The sequence below is a fragment of the Euprymna scolopes genome, chromosome 15 (genome assembly GCF_053919585.1).
Source record: "Euprymna scolopes isolate OS-2025 chromosome 15, ASM5391958v1, whole genome shotgun sequence".
NCBI classification, from domain to species: domain Eukaryota; kingdom Metazoa; phylum Mollusca; class Cephalopoda; order Sepiida; family Sepiolidae; genus Euprymna; species Euprymna scolopes.
In genome coordinates, this window is record NC_136496.1 from 106,036,001 (window position 1) to 106,048,226 (window position 12,226).

At 35.9% G+C, this 12,226-nt stretch overlaps 1 protein-coding gene across 2 annotated transcripts in view; it reads left to right on the forward strand.

The window, feature by feature from the left end:
• Positions 1-9,217: 9,217 nt before the first annotated feature.
• LOC145294052 (uncharacterized) overlaps positions 9,218-12,226 on the forward strand; it is a 58,775-nt gene continuing 55,766 nt past the window's right edge. The window contains exon 1 of one of the 2 annotated variants that reach the window (XM_080141042.1): positions 9,218-9,376. The gene's annotated coding sequence lies outside the window, so the exon portion shown is untranslated. Of the gene's footprint in view, positions 9,377-9,465; positions 9,486-12,226 lie in introns of those variants that run through there. The other variant, XM_080141043.1, reaches the window with a different exon arrangement.

Here is a 12,226-nt window from a genome sequence, read left to right on the forward strand (position 1 = left end):
TAGAAGAACTTATTTTTGTGCAAATGCGCGGGGAAATTAAAATCAATGAATATTGGTTTATTTGTGCACGAGTGTGTGTGTGTGTATGTGTGTGTGTGTGTGAGTGACAGCACAAATACTCCCCCTAGATTGAAAAAAAAAAATATAAAACTTTTTTTCTCTATTTTTTGTTTTCAATATGTAACGTATTCCTTAAAACGTTTCGGCCAGTGTATTTTCCTGCCAGTTTTCGTTTTGGCAGTCGCGTCAGCGTTATGTACAAAAGTAGGTTCTGTAAGAGGTTGCTTCAGTGGGGAAATGATCTTAAAAATCTTCTTCTACGTTTGCTGGTTTAAGTCGGTCCAACGCGATAGTGTCTCTTTTTCCGTTTTTTGAAACAGTGAAATATTTATCCTGCCTGTCCAGGACTGGGTATGAACCCGAATAATTTGAACAAAATGGCTTTTTCACTGAGTCATTCCTGACAAATATATGTTTGGTGATGTGAAGATCTTTTAGGATATAGGATTATCTGTCTGTCCACCTGGTGGGTATGAAATTTAGATGAGACATTTTGTCTTTAAACTCTGTTACGAATGTGGTTGTAGGTGAGATCTCCGTGTGTTGATCAAAATATTGACCCTGTAGGGTCAAAGTGAAACCGAAAACTACCTCCGCCGGTGTAAGTCTTCTTTTACAGAGTTCCATGTCATTAATAGTATCAAAGGTAAATTGTCTGCCCAGTCTGTGCTATTCAGACTCATTGCCAGGGAGATTTTTAACTGTCTGTGAAAGCGTTCGACTAACTTATTCAAGGGGGAGTGATATGCTGTAGTCTTGATGTGGTTCATTCCCAGTAATTGATTAAATTTCGCAAAAAGTGTTGATTGGAACTGCAAACCTCTGTCTGTCATAATGACTGTGGGTACTCCAAAAATGGCTATCCAGTCCTGAAGTATGGCTCTGGCTATTATTGCAGCTGAAGTATCCTTAACAGCTATGGTGGTAGGCCATCTGCTGAATCTATCAAGGATGTGGATGTGTTCCTTTGAAGTGGGTAACGGTCCTACTAAATCAATGTGGATGTTGGTGAATCTAACATCGGGTGTGCTAAAAAACCCAGTGGTGATTTCGTGTGCCTATGAATTTTGTGCTTTTGACAAGATATGCACGTCTTAGTCCAATTTTGAATATCTGTGTTCAAATTCAGGCACGTTGCGTAATTAGCTTTAGAGTAGCTTTTTTTCCTGGATGAGATAAATTGTGAAAATGTTGGAAAACTTGTCGTCTAAGGCTAGGTGGTATGTACGGTTGCGGTTGTTTCTTTGCCGTGTCGCAATAAACAATCACTGTACTGAAGTTGATTATCCCTATAAATCGATGGACTTGTCAAACAGATGTCGGCTTTGGAAAATTAGCGATGGCGCTTACTTTTCCAGGTAGTAGTGATATCCCACCCTTGTCGATCGTGTGTCCGAGGAAGTTAACTTCTGATTGGCCGAAAATGCATTTTTCAACATTTATTTTTAGGCTGTAGTGAGATAATCTCTGGAAAGCTTTTTCCAGGTGCTGTTTATGTTCGTCAAGGTTTTCACCAGCAATCAGGACGTCATCCACGTATGCAAATATGAATGGCAATCCTCTGAAAACCTTGTTTATTAAGCGTTGAAAAGTTTGACTGGTGTTTCGAAGTCCGAAGGGCATGTGGGTGAATTCGTAAAGTCCAAATGGCGTAGTCAAGGCTGTTTTGTGGATATCCTCCTCTGCTACGGGGACTTGATAGTATGCTTTCACTAGATCCAATTTCGAAAACGTTGTCGCGTTCTGTAATCCGATCGCAAAATCATGAATGTGAGGAATAGGGTATCTGTCCGATGCAGTTTGTGTATTTAGTTTTTTGAAATCGCCACATGGGCGCCAGAATGTACTGTCCGACTTTTGCACCATATGTAAGGGAGAAGACCATGTGCTTTTTGAGGGTCGGATAATTCCCTGTTGTAGCATGTGCTGAAATTCTTCCTTCGCTATTTGGTATTTATCCGGTTTTAAACATCTGGGGGTGGCGTGGACTGGTTGTCTGGTCATTTTAATGAAGTGCTTAGCAATATGCTTGACCGTCTCCATGTCCCTGAATGGCTGAGATGGCTGCGGATATTTTTGGAGTAATCAATGGATAGCTGGGTCCTCAGGTAGGGCTGAACTAATACCTGTTTACTGGTATCGAGTGGAGACTCCTCTGACCACCAACTTCGTTTGGTTGTCTGTTAGTGTGTGGTTGGTCATGTCGACACTCAAGTTGAATTTCGCCAGGAAATCTGCTCCTATTATGAATGTTGTTATGTTGACTATGGTAAAAATCCACATGAATTTCGCCTCAAGCCGATGTTGATAGTCAGTGATTTATCCCCGAATGTGGATATTTTGGTACCGTTGGCTGCTTGCAAGTGATAAGATTGGGTCGTAATCTTCTGACTGGTCAGAGGTGGGATTACGCTTACTTCGGCGCCAGTGTCTATTAGAAAATTATATCCATGGGTGCTGTCATGGATATAGAATAGACGACCTTTTACAGAGGGTCCAGCAACGTTTCCCTGTTTCGTTCTGTTACTGAAGGAACAAGGGTGGGTACAGCGTCGTGCATTACTGCCAAATTTATTATGATAGAAACAATGTCCATTCGCTCTGTCACGTTCCATGCTTCTACTTCTGCTGTTAATCCTTCGCCTTGTTATGTGAACACTGGCGATCTACTTTCAGTAAATCCTGTATTTGTTTGGACAGCTTCTCGACCATTGATTTTAGCTCCTCATCTCTTTGTTGCATAAACTGTTGTTAGCGCGAGTTTACTTGGTGTGCCCGGAGGTTCTCGTGAATCTGGTCTGCTATTTCTGTCAGTTTGTCAGGCTTTGTTCCTTATGCCATTAGTGCGAGTATTTGTACTTTTGATGCTGGTAGTTTATCCAGCCACAAATTCCTCATTATGTTCTATGACATCTTGTTATCTCCCAGCTGGGTGCACACGTGATGTAACAACTGCGACGGAGTGCGGTCTCCAAGTTTGACCTGCAAAAAGAGGTTGTGTAGCATCGACTCGTTGGATAAGCCAGTTCGTTTTAAGATTGCTTCCTTCAGCCGGTCATAAAGGTTTTCTTCTGGTATAGTTTTGAGTAAATCTATTACCTCCTCCATGACGTCGGTTGGTAATTTCTCGACCATGTAAGTGTATCGTATCCTTTGTGACGTTATCCGCTTTGCATCTAATAAAGCTTGGATCTGGATGAACCAGGATTTGATGTTGGCTGGGTTAAATACCAGGATGTTTAACGATAGGGTGGCTGGAGGTATTTCTGAAAGTGACGAATCCATGCTTTTGTTTTGCTTTGATTTAATTCCGAATATGGTTTAGAAGCATTTAAATTGCCGGTCTTTGTTCTTTGCGTAGGCAAGTAGTCGATGTAGACGGTTGTCTGCGGTCCCAGTTTAATTGGGGCAATAACGTGATGTAGAACTCTTTAAACTGTAGCGAAGTGTGAGGTACACTCACTTGTGTGCTGCTTCGTGTTTGTAGGTTTTAGAAGGATGTAATTTCATATCCTGGGATGAAAAAAGGAGAGATGGGTAAATTGTCCTCAGTCAGGGCAGACATGTTTTCTCTCTTACACCAATTTGTATGTTTCAGAAGGATGTGCATGTTTTATCTCACGAACGAGTGTCACCAATTTGTAGGGGAAAAGAAATTTAAGAGAAGTTAAATTCCACTGCCGCAAACAAAATTATAATAAAAAAAAGGAATAAAACACAATGACACCTCCTTCTTGTTTTAAATGCGGCGCATTTATTTTTCAACAAAATAACAAGATGAACAACCAAAGTCCGATCGGTAAGAGTTCTTGTGAAATCATTGAGATTAGAATATTCAAATTAGGTGAACAAATCCTTTGTGGAATTATTAAGATTAAAAGGTCATGTTAGATGAAAGTCCTTCGTTAAAATAATAAGATTGGAAGAAGAAAGTCTTTTGTGAAAATAATATCCTTATTTTCAAGGTTTGTGTTTTAACTGGCGAAGTTCACCTTATTCAAAAGTCCCATGAGGAAAGTAGTCCATTGTTAGTAATTCTTATAGAAAATGTATGTGTGTTTTTTTAGGATGCCCGCATGGCGTGTGTAATTATAGTTCTGACAAATTTGAAAACGACGATGAGATGAAAACAAAAGACATGTTCTCGTGTCAAGTTGGAGCGAAAAGAGAGAGAAAGAATGTTTGTTGTGTTTAAATACTTTTTGAATCCAATTCCAGCACAAGATTGCTGCTGCTGATATTTGGTTTGGGAAAGCATTAAAAAACAATCTTCTAAAATTTCTCATTAGTTGATATTGTCACGTGGTATTGTCACCGTCTACGTCCGCCAGAAATATGTCTATTTTGCTTTTGTTGTTGTGAGAAAAGCGCGTGGGTGTATTTGAAATTATGTCGTTGTTAGAAGAACTTATTTTTGTGAAAATACTCGGGGAAATTAAAATTAATGAATATTCGTTTATTTGCGCGCGCGGGCGTGTGTGTGTGTGTGTGTGTGTGTGTGTGTGTGTGTGTGTGTGTGTGTGTGTGTGTGTGTGTGAGTGACAGCACAACTTGTATGTCTGCTTCTTAAACTTTTTCTTATTTACAACAGAGAATCAACGTTACATCATTACAAAGATTCAAAGTAGTCCATTACTGCTGCAGTTAAACTTTATAAAGAAACCAAAATCAATGAATATTTTTTGTTATTTATTTTAGAGTGAAATTTTACCTTTTTATGACATGGCGTATACAGTCTTTTTTATGGGAAGTCATAAAACAATCAGTTATGCCATGAGTCATGGCCGAATTCTTATATTTGTAGATCTCATAAATGTTCAAGTATTTCTATAATACTCATACTCATTTTTTTTTTTTTTTTTACAAAGAGTCACCACTTATCAAGGCCCAGAGACCACTTGAGGATAAGGGTTAATGAGTGTACAATAGTCAATGGGACAATATCATAGTAATCGTTAGTAGTGGAAATTTGGTAAATTGGATTACTTAAGAGGATAGCTCATCAAGAATTTGTTTATGTTGGACTTGAAGACGATCATATTGTGGTCAGCTGGAAAGCAGAGAAATGGAAGAAAGTTCCACAGGCGTGCAGTTCTACGAAAGAAGCTTTGTTCTTGGAATTTATGTTTAGGTTTAGGCACAGATAAAGAGTGGGAAAATTATTAATAGTGGTTTCAGCTAGACAAGTGTTTTTCATGAAAGTCAAGCTAGAGGGGCCATAGATTGGAGCTCAGACGAGCACTTGCCATGAAAATAATGATAAAGCAGAGACAGGCTCGCGATGTCTCTTCTGTGGGAAAGAGGTTGCAGGGAAGAGAAAAGGGTACTAGGCTAAAAAGTCTATTTTGAACTCTGTCAAGGCAGGATAAGCTTCTTCTAGCAGTTTCTGCCCAGATGTGGCAGCAGTACTTGGCTCTTTTACAGGTAGATAATTGCATCAGCAGTGAGATATCTACTGGAGCAGTAGAACGATCCCATTATTTTTCCAGCAGCTTGGCAACAGATTTGATGTATGTATTCCATTTCAGATAAGGAGTAAAGGTCAGACACAGAAGTTTGTCAAAACATGGCGCCTTCCCAAGACGATAACCATTCATTTCAATTGATGCCAGCCTGGGATCAGAACGTTGATGTTTCTATCATAATAAATATATTTTTAATGAAAATAAAATTCAAAATTTCATACGAAAGAAATTACATTTTACACTTTCTTATGTGTTGATCTAGATTTTCTTATAAAATAAAATATACAGAGAACTGATTTTCACAATTCAGCACTGACTGCTGAACAAATTCATTGAACCGGAAATTGATATTCTCGATTGCTATGCCATATTACCGAGTGCTAACTTTCTGTAGATGGGTCCAATGAATAATTATTTTATTTTTGACAATCCAACATAGTTGATTTTCCTTCCTAAGGTGATCTGGTTTCAATTAACAATTATTTTATTTTTGACACTCAATGATGTTAAGTTGCTAAATTCCTACCAGTTGCATGTCGATGTCAAGTGAACCTATTTCTATCAAATGGCCTTTCAGAACATGCAACAATTATTTTATTTTTTGACAATCAGTCACATTATGTAATTTTCTTCGAGCCAGGTGTGTGTCAATGTAAAATGACCTTTCATTGCACACAGCCTGGATAACCATATATATATATATATATGTACTAGCATTTCAGCCCGGCGTTGCCCAGGTATTTGGACGTGTATATGGGGGGGGGAAGCGATCAAATTTTTAAAGTTTTACCCCTATTATGACCCCTTTACATTTATTGTTTTGGGCTCAAATCAAGTTATTAAGTTAGATCCATGTCCAAGGAACCTATATTTAAAATTTCAAGTGTTTAGACCCAAAATTGGCGGAGGAGTTTGGTAGAGTTCTCAAAGATCAAATCGTTGAACATTGACTTCTTAACAGCCAAGTTTCTGACCGAAAACCGATCACAAAGATTTTCCTAAATCTCAATAGCCTGTATATCAACTTTCGAGTCTGTAGATTAAAAACTGACAGAGTTAATGTGTAGGGAAATGTACACAGACAGACACACACACACACACACACACACAGACACGTTCGCTTATATATATATATATATATATATATATATATATATATATATATATATATATATATATATATTAACTAAAACACATGCCAGTCCAACATAAACAAATTCCTGATGAACCGCCCCCTTAAGTAGACATTTTTATTAAACCCCCACACTAACGTACTGTACATGCAATAATCCTTATCCCTGAGTGGCTTCCGGACCTTGATAAGTGGTGATCACCTTGTAAAAAACAAAAAAAAACAGCTTGAATCTACACTTGAAATAGAGTCTCTATTGAACAACAAGAAGATTTGTTACCGTCTGTCGTCGGCATTTGCCGTTACTGATTGCTAACAAGATGTCTATAATTTACTGAGGATGGTCGAGTATCGATTGAAATATTTTATTTATTTTTCATTTATTGACAAAAAATATCTTTGGCACCAAAATTGGCTTTATAAATGTTTTCTAATGTTTTCAACTACCTGGTGTCTTTTAAATGTAGAAATATATATAAACTCTCATTTTTTTTTCTGAACGTGTTGTCCCATTCAAACTCCAGAACAAAGTTCTCAAACAATTTCATTATGGACATCAAGGTATCAATCAGATGAAAGCCTTGACATGGTTACATATATTGCCAGACATGGACAAACAGTTAGAGGAATTTCTAAAGAGTTGTATCAAATGTCAACTGGTTGCAAAGTCTCCTCTGAAAACAGTATTGCATTCATGGCCTACCCCAGAAATTCCTTGGTGGCAAGTACGTGTTTATTCTACAGGATCGATAAATGGACAACATTATCTAATATTGATTGATGCTTACATCAAGTGACCAAAAGTCTTTCAGATGAACTGTACTACCTTGAATGAAAGTGTACATTCCATAAAAACACAACAAAAAAGAAAACGTTTTATCCTTTGTTGTCTTAAAAGTTTGCCGAAAGAAATTGATTTTGTATGGATAGATTCTGTATTTTTTTTGAATGATTTTATCTTCAGCAAAATATTCTTGGGCCCCTCTCCAAAAATTGAATTCATAAAATCTAAAAAAGAATAAATAAATAAATGAATAAAGTAAAAAAAAAATAAAAACTTTGTAACCATGCATAAAGCGGTATACTATTTCTCATCAGATCCATGGGAACACTGGGTTTCCTTGCTAGGTCTATGTTTAAAAAAAAAAAAATAAATAAGATACTCTTTTAGAATTTCGCCTAATTAAAAAAAAAATACAAAAAATCTTTATGATGTACGTACCCGCCACAGACCGGAATTGTCATATTTCTAAAATCATATTAATTGATCGAATAGTCTAAACATTATAAAGAAAAATAGCAGGGTGATCTGACGTTGCCCAGGATTGAATGATGACTAGTGAATGTTTCACACTCCCATATTTTTATTGTCATTGAAATCGTTTAAATCACCAAGTTTTCAATCAAATCAATTGATTGCCTGCTCTTAGTGGGGGCCCATCCCCGTGCACTGGGAGGAAGCTTCACATGACTCCCTAAAAGTAACTTAGTCCACCGCACATTGTAGTCTACATTGCACTGTAGAGAAGAACCCTCTGTTGATTTTATAAAATTATTTTTTTACATATAATGTCTTGCATTAAAGTTTAAAATGAAAAAGTCAAGTATGATGCTTCAATTGCACTCTAAGCAGAAGAAACATTTATGTCGAGCACACCCCTGTCATATCAAAGAACCTACTGTTGATTTTATATTTCAAGCCTTTCAGCTTGTGTCGTAATAAAGCTTCTCAAATGCACATGTGATGTTAGGTTGTGTAAGGTGTTAACTTTGGTAATTCCTTCTTTCATCGGATTATTTTGATTATTGATACTTATTGAAAACATTCCGATACAAAACCTATCTAAGAACACAGCCAGACTTATAAAGTACCATTGTGTGAAGTTTCATAAAAATCGACCCAGTAATTTTTGAGTCCATAGGGAACAAACTCACACACACACACACACACACACACACACACACACACACACACACACACACAAAGTTCATTTTATATAATAGTAAAGATCATTTTTAGGCGATTAATAGAAAATCGTAGGCATTACAACATCAATCTAGTAAATATGAATTATTGTTAAGTTATATACGCTTGATTTGTGACATTCTTTTTTCAAAGTGCTGGGCGAGACAGTAACTTTTTACATACTCATAAAATTTGATTTTCTTAGTTAAAAATGAAACTGCTGGATCAGTTTTCTTGATTTTTGGAATATGACATTTTAGTTCGGTGTCGGGTACGTACATCATAAAGACATTTTCTGTATTATTATTATGATGAGAAGAAGAAGAAGAAGAAGAAGAATTATTATTATTATTTTATTTATTATTTTTTTAAACCTAAAATAATAATAAGTTGGTTTCTTTATTTAAAAACAGTCACTCCCATGAATGAATTTGAAATACCCTGAAAGATTAGTAGTGCAAGTGCAGTGCAGTGCACTAGTGCAATCGAGGAAAAGGCGTATTAGGTTAATATCAAGTGAAAATCTTTAGAAACTCTAGGAATACAGTTTTTTTTTCTTATTTTTTATTTATTTATTTTTTTTTTCAGTTTAACTTTTCACGTGATTTAAGGGAATGTACGCGGATGTGAAATGAACTCTAATATAACTTGTAACTTATTTTTGTCTCTACAACAAGCACTCGCGTTTTTTGCTGGTGACTAAGGAAAGAAAGCGAATTGTCCGTTTAAAATAAGTAAAAACAAACAAAGCAAGTAAGTACATAATGTTCTTTTATTTATCCCAAGCAGTAATTAAGAAATAGATTTGCTTAGTTTTATAATTCACGAGCGAAGAAAGACAGCATTGCCCGGGAGCAGTAAAGTGACAATTTTCTAATAACATAGTTTTGATATTGGATTTTTTTTTTCTTTTTTCTTTCTCTTTTGTTTCAGGATTCAATTATGAAGTTATTTAAACTTTTCAAACTTCAAATGTTTGTATTTTTGAAAGCAAATAAACCGTAGGCGAAGTTTTTAATCACCCGAGTTTAACCCAGGAATTTCCGACGACCCAAAATCTTTCAACCTGGAATTTTTGACAAAATATTTGTTTGTGAACACTAAAAGTTCCGTGAAGTAAATAAGATATGGCGCTTGTACACTATCAGAACGAAATTTCGGAAATCGTAAAACTGAATTTGACATGAAAACGATAGTATCTACGTATTCTTCGTATTTTTAAGATGATTGTATCAAAAAATTACGAAAATCAATAAGGTAGAAAATTATTTATTAAAGAAAATAGGAAATAGAATTTGAAGAAAACGATCGTATTTGTTTATGTAAGACACAGGAGAGTTTAAAAGGGAGGTAATTTCCCGTTTCGATTTTAACAAGATGGCCGGAATTTTTTTATCTACTAACATGATTAAAGTTGTTTTTGTTTTTAATAATACAGTAATTTGGAAGCTAACATTGTAATTTATTAGAATTGATTAAAAAAAATCTGTAGAAACCATTTTTTTTCTCCTCTGAAAACGCCATTTATCGACTACAAAGGTTTGTTCTGATAGTGTAGAAGTGTCTATGATATATTTAAATTTATAAAACAAGTGGGGCGAGTAATCAAATTAAAAGAAAGAACCAAAAAACAACGTTTCTCCTAATTTTCATTAAACTTTTATCGATATTTTCTTTATTACTATCAGACCCGTCGTAGTTTATTTATTCTTTACTATTCTATAAAAGGAACTTTATGTGTGTGTGTGTGTGTGTGTGTGAGAGAGAGAAAGAGAGAGAGACAGAGAGAGAGGGAGAGAGAGAGAGAGTTCCCTATGATCTAGAAAACGGCTGGGCCGATTTTTATGAAGGTATTTTATGTGTCTGGCAGTGCTCTTAGATAGGTTTTATATCGGAATGTCTTCGATAAGTATCTATAATCAAAAAATCCGATGAAAAAAGGAACAGGCAATTTTGACTAAAGTTAACACCGTATACAGCCTAACATCGCAAGTGCATTTGAGAAGTTTTATTACCACAAAAGCTGAAAGGCCCGACATAAAAGCAACAGTAGGTTCTTTGATATGACAGGGGCGTGTTCGAAATGAATGTTTCTGCTTAAAGAACAATTGCACCATAATATTTGACTTTTTCATTTTAAACTTAAATTGATGCCATTATCACCGCACAAACAGTAATGGCAGGTATATGAAATCAACAGCAGGTTCTTTGATATGATAGGGGCGTGTTCGAAATGAATGTTTCTGTTTACAGTGAAAATTTAGGTCACATGGTACCTGGTTAACGGTGTCACAGCAGAAAATTAATCCTTTGTTGTTCTAAATTAACAGCTCGGCACTACTTGTTTCTAACTTAAAAATCACCTATAAATAAGTAAAAAGGAAAAAAAAACACTAAAAATGGTAATTGTGCATCTATGTTACCGCACTGAAATAATAATGTTACAATATAATAATGCTGAAATAATAACCTTATTATTTAGAAACCCATACGAGTACAAATAATTGCAAACATATACATTTACGGACGTACACATGCGTTAACATTCACACATTCGCGAGGCATAAAATAGAAAGCTGACTGAGACAACATGGTCCCTTTGAAGCTATCCCCACCTAATGTCTATCGCCAGTAGATCAATCACATTGGCTTTCAGTTTGTGTTTTATGTTTATTTTTTTAAATTGTTACGCAGAAATGGATGCGATTAGGTTTTGATCGTGTTTTTACAGTCATCATATTCAAATTCGGTTGGGTGGACCAGAAGAAAATAACAGCAGGCCTTTTGTTGAATTCAAAAGCCTCATCGTTCATGTTAAAAGTAGAGTCTGTTCCGTCTGCCTGCTTCCAACCGGACTACAACTTGGATGTCTTCAAGTCCAATGTTAACAAATTCCTAATGAACCGCCCCCTTAAGTAAACACTTCATCAAATCTCCACACTAACGTAATGTACTTGCAATAACCCTTATCCCTGAGTGGCTTCCGGGCCTTGATAAGTGGTGATCACTGTGTAAAAAAAAAAAAAAAAAAAAAAAAAAAAAAAAAAAGAGTCCTTGGTAATCAAGCTTGCAGACCAGTCAGAATGCCCTCACAGGCTGGATCCGAACTGTGTGCCATAGGTTGCCAACCCTTGATATATGTGGTATTTATAGCAGTTTTTACTTAAATGAATTAGTCCTATAAAATTAAAGTGCTTATAAAATAACTATCGCTTTCCTTATTTTTTTCTTTAATCCTCATATTCCATAAGCGATGTTTCTCGACAAAGAAGGAAGAATTTCTGTTTTCTGGGTCACAATCTATTCCATCTAACACTTATCGTTGACAAGTTTTTGAGCTTGAAGTAGTATTTTTTAGCTCCTTACATCAAGTGGCTTCATGTCTTGTCTGAAGTGATTTCCTTTAAAAATAGATAGTGCTCAATAATGTAGAGCTATATTTTAGTATAAAATTTTATTTATGCAAACATTTTGTTTCAGCTACAACTTTATTCAAGGTCTAGCATCATCAGGCCACTGACAGAGAAGCAGTCTTTGTAGCTGAAACATGTATGTGTGTGTGTGTGTGTGTGTGTGTATACAGTCAGCACCAACCCTATTCAG